The sequence below is a fragment of the Tamandua tetradactyla genome, chromosome 17 (assembly GCF_023851605.1).
Source record: "Tamandua tetradactyla isolate mTamTet1 chromosome 17, mTamTet1.pri, whole genome shotgun sequence".
In the NCBI taxonomy this organism is placed as follows: Eukaryota; Metazoa; Chordata; class Mammalia; order Pilosa; family Myrmecophagidae; genus Tamandua; species Tamandua tetradactyla.
Window position 1 is genome coordinate 38,064,219 of NC_135343.1, and position 22,698 is coordinate 38,086,916.

A 22,698-nucleotide genomic window follows, 5' to 3' on the forward strand; every position below is an offset into this window, starting at 1 on the left:
TATCTAATAAGGAAAAACATTTACAAATTCCAGAAACCCAGTTTTGAAACATTTCCATTACTTTTGAACTGAATCAGTGTTTTGTGGGCTGATGTGAAACACATTTCTGCTGCAGGAAGGAGAAGAGAGAGGGAAGTGAGTGATGTATTTCGCCATTGGCCCCAAAAGTGCTCAGTTCACATAGTGATACATCAGAAGCAAACATGCAATGGTGGTTTTAAAATTTTTACTGCAATGTAACAATGAAGTAAACAGCAATTAGATACCTACATCCCCCCCTCCAAAAATGTAGACAGAAAAATAACTCCGTCTATGCTTGTACAGCTCCTCAAATCATGTTAGAAGGGTCTCAACACATTCAATGATCAAGAATTTTAAAATAGCAGTAATTATTTTCATTTTAAGAAAAAGCACCTCTTCTTCCCCACCCTCACGCCCCAAGTATTTAACATTAATTTTTTTTACTTATTTGAAGTAGCAACAATAACCATCAATCATTTGGCATTTCTGGTTACAGCTGCTCTAAAAATTTTCCCAATTTCACAAAAGCCGTTATCCAGTGTTGCCATGAAATAGAGACTGTAGATTCTAGGTAGCAAAGATTCTTTCTGAAACCAATGTTAGGTCAAATAAATAGAAAACAGGACATTACTCTAAATTTCTGGATCTAGTGCACTAAAAAGAGCGAAACCTAGGGAACGTTGCTTACTGTTTTTGGAAGAAATAAAGACTTGCAAAAGCTGAATTTCGGTTGTATAATATTTTACACACTGAGTAGATCTGCAGCATCTGCTAATAAGCAGCCATGCACTGTATTTATCCCTGCCTTATATCCCAGATCCCTCCCTCCCCACCCAACACTCTACTACCTTATATCAAATATTGTGGCTATGAGCCCAAATCATCGCAGAAATCAGTGAACAGAGTTCGTGTAATGCACTGGTGTGAAATGTGAGATTAAAAAAAAAGTCCCTTTCAATTTTCATCAAAGTTCTGCTGAAGAAAATTGGTAGCTAAATTCTCATTCTTCTCACAAGCAAAATGTGCTTGCATCGCGAGCCCTTCAGGAAATCCTAATGCCTTTAACCTTTTTATAGCTTCTTTTTCCTGAGGTGTCACTTGAATGTAGCTCACAGGAGCACGTTCAGTTTCTGCAATTCCTCCACGGCCACCTCCACCCTCTCCTCCTTCATTTAACATCTGAATACAATGTTGCCGGTGCTGGCTAATTTGCTGAAGTAACTGAGGATTCTCTCGACCTGTCTGTTGTAGCGATGCTGGAAGCAGGGACGGCTTCTGTGGAATGATTTGTTTCATCTGTTGGAAGTGAGGCTGATTTCCTAAAAATTCAAGCTGATCTCCTTCAGAACTTGTAGTTGTTGTGGTTGTAGTAGCTGTAACTAAAGCCACTGCTGAAGACCGGGGAGCCCCAGTATTAGCTGTTTGGGGTGGGGGTGTGTGCCCACAGCCTGATTTTATCTCCAGGGATTCCCATCAGAAGGACTCCACTGCTGTCAGTGTTGTTGAAACTGGCTCTCAGGGCTGCAATTACTTGCTCTTGTCCATAGCCCACTGACATGATCTCAGTTACCATATTCTTGTAAGACTGACCTGTGTCATAAGTGCACTGGTTGCATCTTCAAAAAGGTTTGACCAAGAAGAGTCCCCTGATGTGCCGTCAGCTGCCTTTGGGCTAGCAGCTGCCGGCGCCCCTGCTGGCTTTCCTGCAGGTGGCTCCTATTTAGTTGCACTGGCAGGTGCAGGTTCAGAATGTGCCGTGGCTGCTGGAGTGACGGGTGTAGGTGTGGAAGTGGGGCCGCAGCTGGGGCGGGGGTTGGGGCCTGAGCCATGGTTGCTGCTGGGGCTGGCCTTGTCTCTGCTTTCGGCAAAGTCCCCGTAACCACTACAAAGCCTTTCTCATCAATTTTATATTCTTTGAGAACAGTACGATCATTAAGGCCTTTGCCTGCATTAATTAATTTTTGGCCTGCAACCTGAAAGGCACCTTTCCCCTTTTCAGACCCCAGTCTCCCCTCCTCCGTGGTGATGTGGATCCTGAGGGTCTGCCCCGGAGCGTCTGCAGGGTGGCCTGCGTGGCGGCGCACGCGGGAGGAGCGCGGTCCTGTTGAGGCCTCGCCACGCCGCGCCCATCAGAGCGCTCACCCCCACCCCCGCCCCTCCCCGCCCCGCCCCAGGCCGCCTTTCCCCGGCTCGGGCCGCCGGTCTCCCTCCCGCGCCGGGCGCACCCTCCCTCCCGGGTCTGCAGGGGGCGCGAGGGGCTCCGAGGGACGGGAGAGACTCCGCCAGCTCCCCACAGGGTGGTCGCTGCCATCATCGCGACCCACTTAGCAGTTTTTAAAATCTCGGCAACCCTCTGAGATGCGCTTAGCATTTGCACGTGACAGGTAAGGAAACTGAGGCATGGAAAGGACAGGCAGCTCACCCAGGCCACAGGACTAGCTCAAGTCTTTGCTCCCTGTCGCAACTGTCCCATTGCTAGCTGCTGTGCTATCTGCTGCTTCTATAGGAAAGATTTATTTCAGCGCCAACGGACTTTTTTGGGGGGGCGGGGGAGGGGTACACGGTCCTGGAATCAAACCGGGTCTCCCACCTCCGAGTCTCCCACAAGCACTCAGCACTGTGAGCTGGAGTTCTTTTTTGCTGTCTTACTTTGCGGCAAGCTTCCACCTGTCTCTTAAAACAATCAAACAAAGACACCTTTTTTTTTAATTGTGAAATATTGCATATATACAAAAACAAAAGCAAAACAACAATAATTTCCGAAGTACATTTTAATAAGTAATTACAGAACAGATTTCAAAGTTTGGTATGAGTTACCATTCCACATTTTCAGGTTTTTCCTTCTAGCTGCTCCAAAACACTGGAAGCTAAAAGATACATCATTATAGTGATTCAGCAGTCATACTCATTTGTTAAATCCTATCTTCTCTGTTATAATTCGTCCTTCTCCTTTGATCCTACAATCTACAGGAGTCTTTGGGCTGTGCCCATTCTAACTTTTTCATGTTGAAAAGGGATGTCAACAATATGGGACGGGGGATGGAACTGGTTGATGTTCTGAGAGGCTGGGCCCTCTGGGTTTCAGGACTTATTTGGCCTAGGAACCCTCTGGAGGTTATAGGTTTCAGGAAAGTAAACTTAGTACATGAAACTTTTGTAGAGTCTCAGTTAGAGCCCCAGGTTTTCTCTTAACAGGAATGATGTTGGTTGGGATTTGGCAAACCATGCTGTATTAATTTGTTAAGCTGCTGGAATGCAATATACCAGAAAAGGAACGGCTTTCATAGAGGGATTTTTTTTTTTTTGAACACCATGTTTATGAACCAAGACGAAGATAGGAGAACTGTTTAACATATTTAACTAATAAGGCAGCCACCATTTGGCTTTAACTTTAATTTGCATTTATTTAAGTTGGATTTATTCCTGAGCCATAAATTTTTGTTTCTTCAGTTTCTTCTCCGATATCTTTTTCTTCTGTGCACCCTCCTCTTCTGGTTTAGGAAAAATTTGTTCCTTTTTGGTAAGGATCATCTCAATGTGGCAAGGGGAGCTTATGCATGGGTTAATCCAACCTAGAGCTAAGTCCTGCAGTGCCTCTCAGGGGCTCTGTTCACCTGGATGTACTCAGTGACCAGAGAATCTACATCTAACCCTCAAGTTCAGTATTGCTCTCTGCATTTTTAAGCATGTGGAACAAAAATTTAGCACTCTTCTTGGGCTACTGACCCTGTGTCCAGTCCCACTCTTTGGCCTGAGCACACCTGCCAATACCACCACTGTGACAACGGAACTGAACTCATTGCTTCTGTAAAGTGACGTCTTTCAGATACTTACTGGCTTTTCAAATCTGTATACCCTTGATGGCCTGAGCAGTTTCTCGTGTGTTCTTAAAGTGAAAATGAAGATTTGAACCTCTTGATTTGCATGATTTTGTAGGATTTTCTGGGTCAAGTGAATAGTGAACCATTTTCAGCGATCACCTTGGGCCACTTACAGGAAGAATCATAAAGGGAATTTATTGCATTACAAGTTATAGTTCTAAGGCCATGAAAATTTCTAAGGTCCAAATTAAGGCACCAACAAGAGGTTACCTTCATTTAAGAAAAACTGATGCTGCCTAGAACACCTGTCAGCTGGGAAGGCACATGACTGGTGTCTGCTGGTCCTTATTCCTGGTTCTGTTGCTTCCAGCTTCAGATGCCAGTGGTTTCCTCTCTGAGTCTGTGGGCCTTCACTTAGTTCCTCTGGGACACAACTCTGGGTTCTGGCCTGCTTAGTATCTTGTGGGAAGGCACATGGTGCCATCTGCTGGGCCCTGCATCTCCATATGTCTGGGTCTTATATTGGCTTGGAAGCAACTGTTCTCCAAGTGTCTGCATCAGCTCTCAGCTTTCTCCAAAATATTTCCTCTTTTAAAGTGCTCCAGTAAACTAATCAAGACCTAACCTTGAATGGGCAGTCACATCTCCTTCTAATTGAAAGGCTACACGCATAATTGGGCATGCCATATCTGTATGGGGATAATCTAATCAAAAGTTTCCACCTTTCAGCATTGAATCAGGATTTAAAAAAACAAAACAAAACAAAACAAAACAGCTGTCCCCACAAAATTGCATCAGAATTAACACATGGCTTTTCTAGGGTACATAATAGATTCAAACCAGTGCATAAGACAATTAGCAGTATGTAGCTGAAGCTTGCGTTAGAGTAGTCTCCAGAATAGCCTTCCGTCTCCATTTGAACTGTCTTAGCCGTGATACCTTATTTTGTTACATTTCTTTCCCCCCTTTTAGTCTAGAAGGCATTGTCGGTCCCACGGTGCCAGGTCGGGGCTCAACCCTCCTCCCTGTCTCTTTCCTCCTTGGGTTTGGCACGCTTTCCCCTTTGGGGAAAAACAACCTCTGAGCAGCCGTCTACTTACAATTTCTCTCACGTGGCCAGGAGCTCCTTTAGCAGTTGCTGCTCTTTGTGAAATGCTGGATTAGACCAAAGAGAAGTTTTGCTTTAGAAACGAAGCCCTCTTCTCTTGCCCGGAACCTCGTGTGGGGAGAAAGCCCCAGAAAGTGGCTTCAGTCTAAAGAGTCCTTAACTGTCATAATCTTCATTTTAAATAAATTAGGGCTAATTGCTATTGGGGTTTTTGGTCTGTTTAGTTTTGTTTTCCTTTTTGAGATATATTTCTTCTAATCCTAGGCTTATTGTTCAACCCACGTATAATTATTGTTTGGAATTGTTAGTAACCCGTTCACGACTTCAGGAAGCAGGTATGTTAGCATTGGAGAATATTCATATGTCTTATGGTATATTATTCTGGGTGTAGCTATAAAAGGATAAACTACAAAAAAATTTCCAGGGAGTAAATACATAAATTCATGGTCTTATTGATTTTTGAGTCAGATCCCTTTAAGTTTTCTCTCTAAGTTGGGGTGTTCAAGCAGTTGGATGATTTATTTCATATCCCACATCAGCTGGGTTCCCTTTTTATGCAACTGGTGTTCTAAGGGCTGAGAGTCTTCATTGGCAAAAGTAATTTTTTTATATATAGTTTTGTTGGGGTAAAATTGACCTACAATAAACCACACATATAAACCATACATATTTAAAGTGTCCGATTTGGTAAGTTTGACCTATGTCAACACCTATGAAGCCATCACCACAATCAAAACGATGAACAGTTTCCATCATCCCCAAGCTCATTTGTAATCTCTTGCTCCAGCTGTCCTCTGTCTTTTCTCCATTCCCAGGCAACCACTGATCTGCTTTCTGTCACTATAAATTAGTTTGCATTTTCTCGAATTTTATATGAACAGAAGCACAGTATGCACTCTTATTTGGCTTATTTCATTCAGCATAATAATTTTGAGATTCATCTAAGTGGTTGCATGTATCATTAATTCGTTCCTTTTTATTGCCGAGGATATTCCGTTGTATGTACTCCACTTGTTTAGCTATTTACCTGCTAAAGAACACTTAGGTGTTCCCAGTTTGGGGCTACTGATATATAACGCTGCTGTGAGTATTTGCATACAGATCTTTGCATAAACATATGCTTTCTTTTCTCCTAGGTAAATACCTAGGAACGGAATGGCTGGATAATATAGTGAGTGTATGTTTAACTTTTTAAGAAACTGCCAAGAAAAGAAAGGGAGATAAAAAAGACACTGCAAAACTACCATTTTCCAAACATTTTACATTCCCATCAGCAATGTGTGAGAGTTCTAGTTCCTCCATGTCATGGTCAGAGTCATGTGTCACCTTGGCCACGTGGTGGTGCTTGGTTGTCGGGTCAAGCAAGTGCTGGCCTGTCTGTTGCTTTGAGGACATTTCACAGACTTAAATCATGATCACATGGCGGCATGCAACGTGGAGTTGGATGGGGAGTGTCATCTGCAATGAATGATGCTTAATCTAATCACCAGAAGGCTTTTAAGAGGATACAGAAGAGACAATCACTCTTCCTGCTTCAGCCAGCCAGCCTCTCCTGAGAGTTCGTTGAGGACCTCTGTTGGAGCTGCCAGTGTGTGACCTGTGCTCCAGACCTTGGGCTGTACATCCCCACAGTTATGTGAGACATTTTTATAAATTTTATATTTACAGATATCTCTAGCTGATTCTGTTTATCTAGAAAGCCCTAGCTAATACACTCCACATCCTTGCCAAAACTTGATGTGGTCACTCTTTTTAACTTGAGACATTCTCTTATGTGTATAGTGGTATATTGTTGAGGTTTTAATTTGCATTTTCCTAATGACTAATAAGATTGAGCATCTTTTCATGTGCTTATTTGCCATCTGTATATCCTCTTTGGTGAAGTGTTTGTTTAAATGTTTGCAAAACTGAAATTCTGTACAACCATTTGGTGCCCAGGGTGACTGATTTTATAAGTACCACTTTGCTGTGGCTTCTGGGTTGAGAACACTGATTCAGCCTAAATGTGCAGCAAAAATCCTGTATTAGTAAAAATGAACACTTAGGTAGAGTTTATAACATGCCAACCCCTGTGCTAAGTATTTTGTGCTTGTTAACTCATTTAATCCTCCCATGTCATTATTTGGGTGAGGAAACTGTGACCCAGACAGACTAAGTTTACCTTGCCCCAGGTCATATGGCTGGAGCTGGCCTTGAAAAGGTGTGAGGGAATGTGGGATAGGGGAACATAAAGAAGGATTGGTGGGCAGCTTTGAGAGTCCATCTAAGATTTCTCTCCAACCTTTGTGTAGAAGGGGCTAGATGGTTGAATTGCTCCTGAGTCCTGAGTCCTGCCAGGTAAGGAAGACTCACGCATAGGATGTTGGCTGGGGAGGTTGCAGTGATTGATGACACGGTGTTGGCCAGGTAGAGAAGGAAGTGAAAATGGAAGGGAGGAAGAGGAGCAATGAAAGCGGGGGGGATGGGGGGAGGGACTTCAGGAGATTTGAAGGGCCCTGAAAAGGCAAAAGAATGCTGAAAATAGGGGCAGTTTTGGTTAAAGTAGGGATTTGGGAATTCAGAGGTGGCAAGGTTCCTGGTGCTGAGGCCTAGGGTATGGAAGCTGGGGGCTGAAGTAAGGAGGAGGTGAAGGCTTGGGCATGGAGCAGGAGACCACTGGAACATGAGGCCACAGAATTGGATGTCAGCCTGAGGAGCTGACGCCCTTGCTAGGGTGGCCCATGTGGTCCTTTAATAAAGATGGGCGAGGCAGGGCTTGAGGTGCCTAGGATGACTATAAACATCAGGGGAGTGGAAAGGGGATTGGATGACCGCAGTCAGGTAGAGGGTTCTTTTTTTTTTTTGCATGGGCAGGCACACTGGGTGGCTTAAGTCACAAAAAAGGGTCTTTTTTTTTTTGCATGGGCAGGCACTATTTTTTTTATTTTAATACTTTTAACGATAAAACAATATATACACATACAAACATTCTTAACATACAAACATCCCATACATGGTGTACATTCAGTGGCTCACAATATCATCACGTACATGTGGATTTATCACCATGATCATTTCTTTGAACACCTGCATCACTCCAGAAAAAGAAAGAAAAAAGAAAAAATTCATACATGCCATACCCCTTACCCCTCCCTCTCACTAACCACTAGTATTTCTATCTACCTAATTTATTTTACCCTGTATCCCCCCTATGATTTATTTCTTTTTTTAATCCATATTTTCTTACTCATCTGCCATACTCTAGAAAAAAGGAGCATCAGACACAAGGTTTTCACAGTCACACTGTAAAAGCTATATCATTATATCAAGAATCGACTTCCGGGTCAAGATGGCGGCTTAACAACATGTGCATTTTAGTTCGTCCTCCAGAACAACTACTAAATAACCAGAAACAGTACAGAACAGCTCCTGGGGCCATGTCAGTGACCAGGCACACAGCGTACCCCAGTCTGGACCAGCTGGATTGGCTGCGAGCATGCCCCAGAAACGTGAGTTCCCAAAGCTGCGGCGGCCAGCACCCCTCCCCCACAGGCCGCTTCCCAGAGGGGAAAGGAAAGGACTTTACCAGCAGCAGGGACTGGGCACAATCAAACGCCAATTGTGGAACTAATTAATAAATTCTGACTACTAAAAATAGGCCCCCAGCTTAGGTGAACCTGATCAAAGTGGAGGTTGCTCTTTTTTGTCCCAGCACCAAGGGGGCAGGTCTGACAGAAAAAGGGGGGGAAAAAAAAAGAAGGAAACAGAGGTTTTTGTGGCTATGTATCTACAAAGGCTTGACTATCTCTGGATACAGCAGCAGGACTTTTCAGGCTGCAACTGCCCCAGGCATAGGCAGAAGTGAGCTCTTTTGGGGGCGTATCTGGAGCCTGTGCCTTCCCCAGGGGAGGGGTGAAGCCCAACTCAGGTGGTATCCCTCCATCAAGGAATTCAGACACCAGGGCTTGGTAATTTGAAGCCATTAAAACCACCCTACAACCTCTCCTCTGTCTCCACCACACCACCAGCAGGGAGAGTCTGCCAAAGTTAAAGATACCGCATCATCTTATGCTGGTGGGACCTGCAGTCAGACAAGCACCACACACAGGGCAGGATAAGAAAAACAGAGTCCAGAGACTTCACAGGAAAGTCTTTCAACCTGCTGGGTCTCACCCTCAGGGAAAACCGACGCAGGTGACTCTTTCCTCCAGATAGGAGGCCAGTTTGGTCTGGGAAAATCTGACTGGGGTATATAATATTTAAGTAGACCCTCCTAAGTGTGGTGGGGGGGAAGGCACCACACAAGCAGGGCAAGAAATAAGAAAACAAGAACTGAAAACTTTTCCTCTGTTAAACAAAACTTAAGCTAAAGGTCCAGATAAAGCTGAACAGAATGTCAAAGAACAGATAGACAACAAATTCATCCAGCAAGAAAACCCTAGATAAAAGAAGTGAAAGCAATCTCCAGAATAAACTAATTAAGGTAATTAAATGCCTAGACACCAGCAAAAAATAACAAATCACACTAGGAAAATTGAAGAAATGGCCCAGTCAAAGGAACAAACCAACAATTCAAATGATATACAGGAGCTGAAACAATTAATTCAGAATGTACGAACAGACATGGAAAACCTCATCAAAAACCAAATCAATGAATTGAGGGAGGACATGAAGAAGGCAAGGAATGAACAAAAACAAGAAACTGAAAGTCTGAAAAAACAAATCACAGAACTTATGGGAATGAAAGACACAGTAGAAGAGATGAAAAAAAACAATGGAAACCTACAATGGTAGATTTTGAGAGACAGAACATAGGATTTCAAAACTGGAGGACGGAACATCTGAAATCCGACAAGAAACAGAAACTATAGGGAAAAAAATGGAAAAATATGAGCAGGGACTCAGGGAATTGAAAGACAATATGAAGCGCACGAATGTACGTGTTGTGGGTGTCCCAGAAGGAGAAGAGAAGGGAAAAGGAGGAGAAAAACTAATGGAGGAAATTATCACTGAAAATTTCCCAACTCTTATGAAAGACTTAAAATTACAGATCCAAGAAGTGCAGCGTACCCCAAAGAGAATAGATCCAAATAGACATACTTCAAGACATTTAATAATCAGAATGTCAGAGGTCAAAGAGAAAGAGAGGGTCTTGAATGCAGCAAGAGAAAAGCAATCCATCACATACAAGGGAAGCCTAATAAGACTATGCGCAGATCTCTCAGCAGAAACCATGGAGGTGAGAAGACAGTGGGATAATATATTTAAATTATTAAAAGAGAAAAACTGCCAACCAAGAATTCTATATCCAGCAAAACTGTCCTTCAAAAATGAGGGAGAAATTAAAACATTTTCAGACAAAAAATCACTGAGAGAATTTGTGACCAAGAGACCAGCTCTGCAAGAAATACTAAAGGGAACACTAGAGACAGATACGAAGACAGAAGAGAGAGGTGTGGAGAAGAGTGTAGAAAAGAAGACCATGAGTAAAGGTAAAAAGAAGGAAAATTAGATATGACATATAAAATCCGAAGGCAAAATAGTAGAAGAAAGTACTACCCATGCAGTAATAACACTGAATGTTAATGGATTAAACTCTCCAATCAAAAGACATAGTCTGGCAGAATGGATTAAAAAACAGGACCCATCTATATGCTGTCTCTACTCAAAGGACACGAGGTCAAGGACACAAATGGACATTTACACACCAATGTTTATAGCAGCATTATTAACAATTACCAAGAGATGGAAACAACCAAAATGTCCATCAACAGACAGTTGACTAAACAAACTGTGACATTTACATAAGATGGAATATTATGCAGCTGTAAGACAGAATAAAGTTGTGAAGTATGTAACAACATGGATGGACCTTAAGGACATTATGCTGAGTGTGATTAGCCAGAAACAAAAGGATAAATACTCTATGGTCTCACTGATATGAACTGACATTAGTGAATAAACTTGGAATATTTCCTTGGTAACAGAGACCATCAGGAGATAGAAATAGGGTGAGATATTGGGTAATTGGAGCTGAAGGGGTACAGATTGTGCAACAGGACTGAATATAAAAACTCAGAAATGGACAGCACAATGCTACCTAACTGTAATGTAATTATGTTAAAACACTGAATGAAGCTGCATGTGAGAATGATAGAGGGAGGAGGGCTGGGGACATAAATGAAACCAGAAAGAAAGATAGATGGTAAAGATCGAGATGGTATAATCTAGGAATGCCTAAAGTGTATAATAATAGTGAAATGTACAATGTACAAATTTTAAAAATGTTTTTACATGAGGAAGAACAAAGGAATGTCATTATTGCAGGATGCTGAAAATAGATGATAATTAACACTTTAAAATGTCACCTTATGTGTGAGACTAAAGCAAAAAATGTTTATTTGTTACAAAATTTATATTTTGACTAGAGCATTTCCTAATATAACTCATGTAGATAGTTTGATTGAATGTCATAAGTACTTGGAATCTTAGGTAGGACATGAGATTTTTTTGGTTTGTCCAGAGTGATGCTCCGATGAATCCCAGAGTGATTTGATCAGTGAGTGGAAAAGTATTTGCAAGCCCCCTCGGGGAATGGTGAGAGTGGGGAGAAATTCAACTTCCCCAAGTTGAATTCTTGATATTCTCACAAGCAGTGTGGACAACCAAAGCTATAGGCTGAGCCCCCAGTCTTGGGGTTTGTTCATATGAAACTTAACCCCACAAAGGATAGGTCAAGTCTACTTGAAATTTGGACTTAAGAGTCACCCCCAAGAGAGCCTCTTTTGTTTCCCAGATGTGGCCTCTCTCTCCAGCCAACATGATGAGCAGTCTCACTACCCTCCCCCTCTCTGCGTGGGAGATGACTCCCAGGGGTGTGGACCTTCCTGGCAACGTGGGACAGAGATCCTGGAACGAGCTGAGACTCAGCATCAAGGGACTGAGTAAAACCCTAGAATGAGCTGAGAATTAACATCAAGGGATTGAGAGAACCTTCTCGACCAAAGGGGGAAGAGTGAGACTAAGTGTCAATGGCTGAGAGATTCCAAACAGAGTTGAGAGGTTATCCTGGAGGTTATTCTTATGCATTAAGTAGATATCACCTTGTTGTTCAAGATGTAGCGGAGAGGCTGGAGGGAACTGCCTGCAAATGTAGAGCTGTGTTCCAGTAGCCATGTTTCTTGATGATGATTGAACAATGATATAGCTTTCACAGTGAGACTCTGTGAATGTGAAAACCTTGTGTCTGATGCTCCTTTTGGCTACTATATCATCAGAAGAGTAGAACATATGGAATAAAAATAAATAATAGGGGGAACAAATGTTAAAATAAATTTAGTTTGAAATGCTAGTGGTAAATGAAAGCGAGGGGTAAGGGGTATGGTATGTGTAATCTTTTTTTTTCTCTGTTATCGTTTTATTTCTTTTTCTGTTGTCTTTTTATTTCTTTTTCTAAATCGATGCAAATGTTCTAAGAAATGATGAATATGCAACTATGTGATGATATTAAGAATTACTGATTGTATATGTAGAATGGAATGATATCTTAATGTTTTGTTTGTTAATTTTTCTTAATTAATAAAAAAAGTTAAAAAAAAAAAAAGAATCAAGGCTACTGGATCACAGCTCTCCAGTTTCAGTTACTTCCCTCTAGCCTCTCCAATACACCATAAACTAAAAAGGGGATAGCTATATAATGCATAAGAATAACTTCTAGGATAACCTCTGGACTCTGTTTGAAAACTCTCAGCCACTGACGCTTTATTTTTATCTCATTTCTCTCTTCCCCCTTTTGGTCAAGAAGGCTTTCTCAATCCCTTGATGCTAGGTCCTGTCTTAACCCAGGATTTCTGTCCCATGTTGCCAGGGAGATTTACACCCCTGGGAGTCATGTCCTACATAAAGGGGGAGGGCAGTGAGTTCACTTGCCTGGATAAAAACACAGACATTTTGATGTATTCAGACTATTTCTAATTTTTCATTCATTTGTTATTTTTACTCACTGAAATCTGTCAATCTTCTCCTTTGTGGCTGTGGGTGACACTGTAGGGGTGATCAACCATTTGGTTGGCCCAGAACTGTCCCAGTTTTAACATAGAAAGTCCCACATCCTGGGAAACTCTTTAGTCTTGGGCAAACTTCGAAGTTGGTCATCCTAGAAGCCATGGATACTCTCTTGCTTGGATAATTTCGATAGCCTCAGAACAAGTTCTTTCCTTCTCTCCTACTCAATTCCTCCTAAGACCTGGCTCTGCTGGTTCCATCTCTTATTTCTACCACTTGAAAGAACAAGGCTCATAGCCTGGTTGGAATCTCTATTTTCATTTCTAATTCTATTACTCACATCAAGTGTCCAACAACTTAGCCAAATTGGCTTAAATATAATTCTCCAAACATTCCCCACCTCAGGCTTTTCTGTTTGAGGTCTCCTTCCTGGAACTGTCTCTCCCTTCTCTGCTTCCTTCTCATTCTTCTTTTCAGGGGCTACTTTGATGCAACCTCCTCCAGGAAAGTGCTAGTGATCTGAAGTCCTTCTCATTTGACATTTATAGCACTTTGAGCTCCTCTGTTATTTATAATAAGATAGCAAGTAACACAATATTTGATGCCACTGGCTCAAACAAACAATTAAACAAAAAGCAGTCTATGCCATACAACTTTCAGGCATGGGTGGATTGCAGGGACTGAACCACACCATGTCTATATGTCTTTCTCCATCTCGCACTTCTAGGTTACCTCTCTCCTCTGGGAGGCTGTTTCTGCATGGCTATAAGACAGTCTCAATAGCTTCTTGAGATACATTATTCCAGGGAATGGGAGAAGAGTGGGAGTCCCAACATCCGCAGAAGTCCTGAGATGCCTTCTGCTAGGACCATCTCATTCCATCCCCATGGCCAGCAGGACTTGCAGGCCATGCAGCTGTGCATTTGCTGTGGGACCGAGGAAGTCACCTCGCCTCTCTAAGTCTCAGTATCCTCATCAGTCAGATGAGATTGGCAGATGCTCAAAGGTCCCACCAGTCCTGCAGACCTATTATTCCACAATTCTGTGACTCCCTCATTTGAACTGGTATTTTAATGACTCAGTTATCTGTCAGGGAAGAGTTCATACAAAGCCTCTTAAATTCCTTTGAACCATAGTCACCACCTTCCAGGAAAACAAGTGGGTGGGAGGGCTTTTTAAAAAGAGGAAGCAGAGAAGCCCAAAGAAATCACGATGTGAAAATAGTGTATGTGAAATTCTCAGTTCCATATAGCCACTGGTTGTATTCTATTTTGATCAACAGGTTGCAATGTGGTCACCTTTTGCTGGGTCTTCATTATGTGGCAGGTGTTAAGTGTTCTGCTCTATAGTCTGGTTTTTCCAGGGGACCTCCACAGAATAGATAGTACCATACTTGTTCCCATCTTATAAATGGAAAAAAAAAAGGCCTGGAAAGTTTACAAAAGTTGCCCTAGGGAGTAGCCATCTTTCTGACATGGGACAGCATTGGTGTTTTTACAGGAAGATTCAGTTTTACAATATAATTTTATATTTGGAAAAATTTATTTTTATAACAAAAGGAGAGAAAGTAAAATTCGATAAAATATACTTAGAAAATGGGGACCCACAGATAAAACAAATGCTTCTCAATGAATCAAAATCTTGGGTCGGGGGTGAGCCCTGAGATTTTTATGTTGATCTATTCAAGGTGTATGGCTCTTAAAAAGTTGAGGATCTGTTCGATAATTGCCGGGTTTTATTTTAATCACTGTGTGTGTTTTCCTTCAAGTTCTGCTTCACTGCCCAGGGCTATGTCTGCTTCATGAACCTCCTTTCACAGGGAGGGCTGGTCTACCGGGAAGCCAGCTGTAGATTTCAGGGGAGCCCAACCTCCGGAGGCAGCAGCATATGGCCTGGGACTCAGACAGCCTGTCCTCTAAGCCTGGCTTCCTGGTCTTTGGCCAACTCTGATGTAATAGGAGGCATACGATGCAAAAATGATCAAAGAGCCGTAACTCTGGATTGCTGCAGGAAACAAGAGCTTTTTCACTTGAAAGCATTGCATTAAGGAGGGAACATCAGGCCAGCCAATGGAAGGTTCCTGCGGCCAGGTGGAACTGACATGGTCTGTGTGTCCTGCATGGGGACGTGATAGAATAATTAAGAATTTTTCTCATGTTCAGTTGAGCTTGGCAGTGGGTTGTTTACTGGTCTGTTTAATTGCAGACCCAGATTTTTCTGGAAAAATGAGGATTTTATTTTGGGCCTTGACTTGAACTGATGCATATTACCCCACGGGCTACATGATTCTTTCTAAGAACTTGGTGGGAATTGTTAACATTGTCCAGGGCTCTTCCTGGCACCTGTGGGATCGCACTTCTCTGCTCTTTGAAGGCAGGTGTGGCTGTATCACCTTTGTCAGTGAGTGAAACCGAAAGGAACTGAGGTATGTCACTGCTAGGCAGGAGCTTTAAAGGTCTGTGTATGTTCATCAATCTTTCTCACAAAGCAACAGGCAACATCTGAGTTGAGGGCAGCTCTGAGTGACTATGATGAGAGGGCACCTCTGTTGATTCCTGAGGAACATGAGCATGAGTGAGAAATAAACTCTTGTTCTTTTAGGTCACTGAGATAGTGAGACTGTTTGTTATACAGCATAACCTAGTCAATGCTAACTGATACAAACTCTTAGTCACTGGAGGATTGGTGCTACCATACACCACCATACACCTCAGTAATTAATTATTATACACTATTTTCCTTTAATTCACCATTATCTCATGCATTTTAGGCTTGTCCCTATAACTAAACTGCACACTTGTGTGAAACCAAGCCTCACCTCCTATACTTTTAGATCCTTCACAACAGTTGAGTGTGACAGTTAAGTGCAATGGCTTTAGAGTCAAGCAGAATTGATCTAGTCAGTGTGTCCTTGGACAAGTGATTTAATCTGGCTAAGCCTCAGTTCCTTATCTCTAAAATGGGAGGCCAGGATTGCTGGGGGATTGGGAGCTATTGCATCTGCTACTTAGCAAGGAGCCTGGCACACAGTAAGACCTCATTGATATAACTAACTACTCCATTGTTGAAAACACAGGACATGCTAAAATAATACCTGACTGGAGCTTCTTTATGATTTAGCAGGGCTTTCTAACTTTGCACCATGCTTTAGTTTGTAAGCTGCTTGAATGCTATATACCAGATTTGGAACAGCTTTTATAAAGATAATTTAATAAGTTGCAGGTTTAGAGTTCTAAGCCTATAAAAATTGTCCTGACTAAGGCACCCAGGGAAAGATACCTTGATTCAAGAAAGGCTAATCGGTCGGGAACCCATTAGTGAGTATTTCAGCTGGATACTCACATGGCTGTCCTCTGCTGGTCCCTTGCTCCTGGGCTCCATTGCTTTCGGTCTCTGTTCTTGTGGGGGTTCCTCACTTTGCTTCTCCAGGACTGGCCTTCATCTCTTGGCTTTCCTTGGCTCTTTCCAGGTTCTGGCTTGAATAACATCTCATGGCACCATCTGTTGCTCTCCAAGCCTCTCCAAACATCCGTGTCTCTGTTCTCCACGTGTCAGCATCTATGTCATTTCTCTCTCTGTTGGTTCTCTCCCTGTTGGCTCTTTCTCTTTCAGCTCTGTCGTTTCTCAAAAATGTTTCCTCTTTTAAGGACTCCAGTAAACTAATCAAGACCCACCTGGAATAGGTGGAGTCACATCTTCATCTAATCAGAAGGTGACACCCACAATTGGGCACACAACATCTCCATGGAAATAATCTAATCAAAAATTACCACCAACAATGTTGAATCAGGATTTAAAGAAATGTCTGCTTCCACAAGATTGGATCAGGATTAAAACATGGCTTTTCTGGGGTACATAATAGATTCAAACCAGCACAGGCCAGTATCCATGACAACTTTTATAAGTCCTCTTATAACTGACAGACCCCCAAATATTTAAAGGCAACTCTCAGCGGTAGCTGGATTCATATGCTTTTAAAATAACATAGTTGTCAAAATACATGGTGGGGCTCCTGTTTGCACCAGAGGCTTTTCTTCCTGCAGAACATTTAGACATTCATTTACACAGCATGTGCCTTTAGAAGTTTACAACAAAAGGTAGCAGTGAATTCTGCTGACACCTGTGACAAGGTAAACAGCACTTCTCCAGAAGAATCTGCCTGTCAGAAGAGGCAGCTTGGAACCTCTCAAACAAGGCTTATGAGGAGAAGCCTGGTCCAAATATCTCTAGACATCTGGGAGTTGGATTCAGGGGTCTCTAAAGGAAAGTCATGAAAACACATTCATGGCTGTGCCCCAAGATTCTGAAGCCAGTTCTCCCTGTGTGAATGCTAATGATAGAGGTGGTGCGGGGAGGGGGGCTGTGAGAAGAGGGTGGCTCGTGGGAAGGAGAAATCCAAACCAGAGGACACATTAGCCCCACTGAGGTTGTCTCTGAAAGTTGATGCTGACCACTACATAAAACAGTCATTTGCTGTTCACTGGCCACCGTTCTGCAGTTATACAGAGGAAAATGCCCAAGGCGAATGATATGACCCAGAGCAGCAGTTCCCAAAGTGTGCTCTTTAGTCATCAGCACCAACTGGGAACTTGTCAGAAATGCCAACTATGGGGCCCTACTGAGACGTACTGAATCAGAAACTTCAGGGGAGAGGGATAGCAATCTGAGTTGTCACAAGCCCTCCAGGTGATTTTGATGCATGCTAGCGCTTATGAACAGCTGGCCTACACCTTATCCACTGGTTCCTTCCTCCTCATTAACAGAACCCTGGTTTTGTTTGATATGGCCATCTTGCAGCTGGGACAACCATGTGACATGGTTCTGGCTAATGAGAATTAAAGTCACTGAGTGAGATTTCTGAGACTACTTAGCTGGCATGTGGCTTTTCCTCCCCTCCCCACCCTCCTTCCTCCCTGGATGGTGGGCAGAATTTTTGCTAGCTCTCCTGGGAACGAGAGAATGAGGGTCACACACTCAGGATGGTGGAGCAGAAAGTCAGAAGGAGTCAAGGTTGCCAAGAACACGAGGGAGTGGCTGCCCTATCCTGCCCTGGAATACCTCTAGTCTTGACTTGTGATGTTGGAAACATTAAACTCCTAATTTGTTTAGGCCACTACTTTTCAGGTTCCTGCTATTTGCAAGTGAGTCCAGTCTCTAACTGATATACCTGGAAAAGGGAGTCTGAGAACACCAGGTTTGTCCGGTTGAAGAGGAAGCGTGGGACTTCTCTCTTGCTGAAACCAAGCCTATGAGTTGTCATACAGGCAGGTGTCAAGGTTCAGAGATAGCTTTCTGTTTGCACTTTCTCTGGCTCGAATTGCCTGAAGGTGTTACGGGCTCCCAGGTGTCTGGGTGTCCCATGGAGAAGTGGGTTTGAATAGGGGCTCAGCTGGACGCGTAATAAGATGTGCTCAAGAGAGGGAAGCTGCCCTGTTACTCTCCCTTTTTATATGGCACCCATGATAATGGCCTTGCAGGAGAGAGGACACAGCCTGAGGTTGGGTGCTGGCTGGTCAGGCAGTTGCATGCCAGGAAAGGAATGCCGGCTGACAGTGCCTGCAGACCTAGAACTGAGAGCTTTAGCAGCCCCACCCAAAAGGATGGGGGGCATGTGGCCCAAATAGCTCATTGCCTGGTGTGGTGGTTTGGAACTGTGCACTCCAGAAAAATATGTTCTTAAACATAATCCATTCCTGTGGGTGAGAAACCATTGTAAGTAGGACCTTTAGATGAGTTTACTTCAGTTAAGGTATAGCCCAACTCAATTAAGATGGGTCTTAATCCTATTAAAGGAGTCCTTTATAAACAGAATGAAATTCAGACAAAGAAAGTGAAGGCCACAGGAAGGAAGAAGCTGAAGGTTACTAGAAGAGAAGGGAGAGGCCGGGAGAGGCTGCCATGCACACTGCTATGTGACAAAGGAGTGAAGTGCCAAGGATCACCAACAGCTAGCCCCAGAATACCAGTCTTTGAGGAAGAAAGCATCAATTTGACAACACTTTGATTTGTAATTTCCCTAGCCTTAAAACCATGAGCCAGTAGATTTCTGTTATTTCAAGCCAACCCATTGCGTATATTTGCTTGAGCAGCCAAGGAAATTGAAATACTTGGCAACCCTAGGAAAACTGCTGGGCCATGCACCCAAAGCCCTGATTCTCTTGTCAAAGTTAGGGCAAGGGCTGCTTCTCCCTAACTGTGCTGCAACTGGAACACAGATGGTCAGAAGAGGCCCGATGTCCTCTGCATTGAGCAAGTCAACACTTCCTTTTCTTCTAGATAGTCCAGAGCCAGTGCTCCAAAGGAACATCAGCAAATGCAGGACGGAAGGGGGAGGGAAGGACAGGGAGCAAGAAGGAGGACTGGGGAAGGAAAAGGAGCAACCACATTAAAGAACAATAATGAGATCAGAAAAAAGTTGGACAAGATTGTGGTAAAAAGAAAAAGCAAAGCACCAGTCACAGAGTTATAGTCATTACTGAGGAAGCCCAAAAGAAATACCTTAAACCAGGTGAGTTTATTAGCTTGCAGAATAAGGAGTCTGGGGCTGAGCTGCTCCAGGGTCAGTCAATTCATGGCTCAGTAATATTATTATGTTCCTTCACTCTTTCTTTTACTTAAGTCATTCACTCAACAAAAAATTATTGAATACCTACTAGGTGCCAGACACTGCTCTAAGTGCTGAGGAATTGAACAGGCCCTGCCCTCAGTAAGCTCATGTTCTAGTGGGGGGTAGGCTGGAGAATAAAACCCAGCAAACTAAGCAGTCCATATAGTACAAGGAGCTGATCTGTAATCTGAAGAACAACAAAGCAGGAACAAGGAATAGAGAAGGACAAAGATGGGGGTTCATTAAGAAGATGGTCAAAGAATGCCACTCCAAAGAGGTGACACTTAGGCAGAGAACCGAAGGGAATTAGCCAGGCAGATTTCTGGGGTGAGTGTGTCCCAGCAGAGCAGCGTGGGCCAAGGCCCTAAGACTGGGACATGCTTAGCAAATTCAGGGGTCAGGAAGGAGGCCAGAGGCTGCTGTGGAAGATGAGAGGAAGTGTGGAAGGATGAAATCATAGAGGCAGCAAGGCCCAGATCACACGGGGCTCTATGGGCCAAGGTATAGACTTGTGATTTTATTCTTGGAGAATCAGGAAGCATTTGGAGGGCTTTGAACTGAGGAGCAGTGAGATCTGATTTGTGAACAGGATCGTCCTGACTTCTGTGTGTAGAATAGAGGAGGACATCAACCGTCTTCTGCTCTGCCATCCTTGGTGTATTAGGTTAGTCCTGAAATTGTGTCTTCATGGTCACAGAATGGCTGCTGTAGCTCCAAGTGTTACATGTAAGCATTACTTAGGTTCAGGTTGCTGAGATCTGCCGATGAAACTAGATAAGACTACAGATAGTGTCAACTACAAATTTACTGACCCCCCCATCTCTCCCATTGCTTGTAAAACCCACTCTGTTTCCCTAGCAAGATTTTCCCCTTTCTCCATAGTAGCTATTTCCAATCATTTTCACTGTTCTTGAACTTCCAACATCACTACCTCTCCTCCCCATTTTAGTAGATGACCAGCCTTTTGCTTCACAGAGAAGATAGAAACCATTAGATGGAAATCCCCTCAACTTCCTGCCACCTGTAATTACAATCATGTGTACACCCGCCCCATCTCCTCCTCCCCTCAATGAGAGAGGTGCCCTCCTGGTGTGAAGATCATTATCTTTCTCAGCCCCCCTTCAGCTGCTCCTCTGGGAAGCATTCTATTTTTTACCTCCTCCTTCTCGCCTGTGTTTTCAATTTCTCCCTCCTCTACTGGCTCCTTCCCATCATCTTCTCAGTCTTGAAAAGAAACAAACAGATGCTGTGTGATATATATAGCATCTCCTACCTGACTGAGGACTGACCTTGCTCCCCCACACCCCTAGTCATCCCTCCCCAGTACTTCCTGGAAGCTCCCTGAGCTTTGGCTCCTCTGACCTTGAATGTTCTCCACCCCAGGCATTCCATATACTGAGAAAAGAACATATTTCAAGATGTTTTCCCAAAACTTGGTCTCAAGGCCCTGACATTTAACTCCTTTTGCTCCCCAACCATACATAACCTATAGAGCAGTTGCCATAGGTGTGGACCTACTTGAGTAAACTTCTTGCCGCCTTGCTGTCTATTCAATGTAGCTGCAACTTGCTGTAAGTTCCCCTAATAAATGCTTTGACTAATCACTCTGGCTTCTTATGTCTCTTTCTTCAGAATTGCTATCAGCCTCATTGTAGAGCAGACTGGGGGAGTGTCGGCTGGGTCTTCCCCTGTTTCTTCTTTCAGGGTGAGTCCTGTGGCTGGTTCAGAGGGACGCAACATATATGATGTGAAAGATGCCAGAAACAAAAATTCACAGGTTGTATGTTTCCATTATTATGAAATGTCCAGAATAGATAAATCTGTCCAGACAGAAAGGAGATTAGTAATTGCTGGGGGCTGGGGAGGAGGGGAAATGGAATGTGATTGCTTAATTGGTATGCAGTTGCCTTTGGGAGTGATGAAAATGTTTTGGAACTAGGAGAGGTGATAGTAGCACTACTTACTTATTTTATTCATTAGAGAAGTTGTGGGCTTACAGAACAATCACGCATAAAATACAAAATTCCCAAACACCACCCCACCAGAAATACCCTACAACTGCCGTGGAACATTTATAACCGTTGATACCACATTTTACAACTCTACCACTAACTAAAGTCCATGGTTTAACTTTGGGCTCAATGTTTAATGTAGTTCTGTACTGTAGTGTAGTTCTGTGGATTTAAAAAAAAATTATTCTTATTCTGTTACCACGTATAAAATCTAATATTTCCCGTTTTGATCATATTCAGACATATATTTCTGTGCTGTTAATTGTGTTTTCAATGTTGTGCCACCATCACCACCATCTAGTACCAAAATATTTCCATCAATCCAATAGGAACCCTGGGCATTTTAAGCCTTAACTTCCCATTCCCTATCCCCACGCCCATCCCCTGGTAATTTATATTCTAGATTCTAACTCTGTGTGCTTGCTTATTCTAATTGTTTGATATCAGTGAGATCATACAATATTTGTACTTTTGAGTTTGGTTTATTTCATTCAACATGATATCAGAGTTCATCCATATTGTCACATGTATCAGTGTTAGGTCGGGGGAACGGGGAAAGGCACTGTAGCTGGAGTTGCAGAGGCTGTGTCACCCTTCCCAACATGACTTCCGGAACTAATGAACCGCCCCTTCCGGATGTTACCTGACCCCCATCCTTAAAAGCTGCCCGCACTGAAGCCCACATGCGGACTCGCCTCTCTCCATCTTGGATGCGGTGAGCTCTGCCGGGGAGCGCAGAAACAAACTCGCTCACTTTAAATTTCCTGGTCTACTTTTCTTCTTTTTTTTTTTTTACTCTTTTTATTTTTATTTTTATCTTTTTTTTAATTTTTTTTTATTAATTAAAAAAAGAATTAACAAAACAATTAGAAATCATTCCAATCTACATGTACAATCAGTAATTCTTAATAACATCACATAGTTGCATATTCATCATTTCTTAGTACATTTGCATCGATTCAGAAAAAGAAACAAAAAGACAACAGAATAAGAATTAAAACAATAATAGAAAGAAAAAAAAAACAAAAAAAACAAAAACAAAAAACCTATACCTCACATGCAGCTTCATTCAGTGTTCCAACATAATTGCATTACAATTGGGTAGTATTGTGCTGTCCATTTCTGAGTCTCCACATCCAGTCCCGT

General features: G+C 42.9%; 1 pseudogene; it reads right to left on the minus strand.

Annotated features, from left to right (window-relative positions):
* Positions 1-975: 975 nt before the first annotated feature.
* Positions 976-2,335, minus strand: LOC143661134 (UV excision repair protein RAD23 homolog B pseudogene; annotated as a pseudogene).
* Between the last annotated feature and the right edge of the window lie 20,363 nt (positions 2,336-22,698).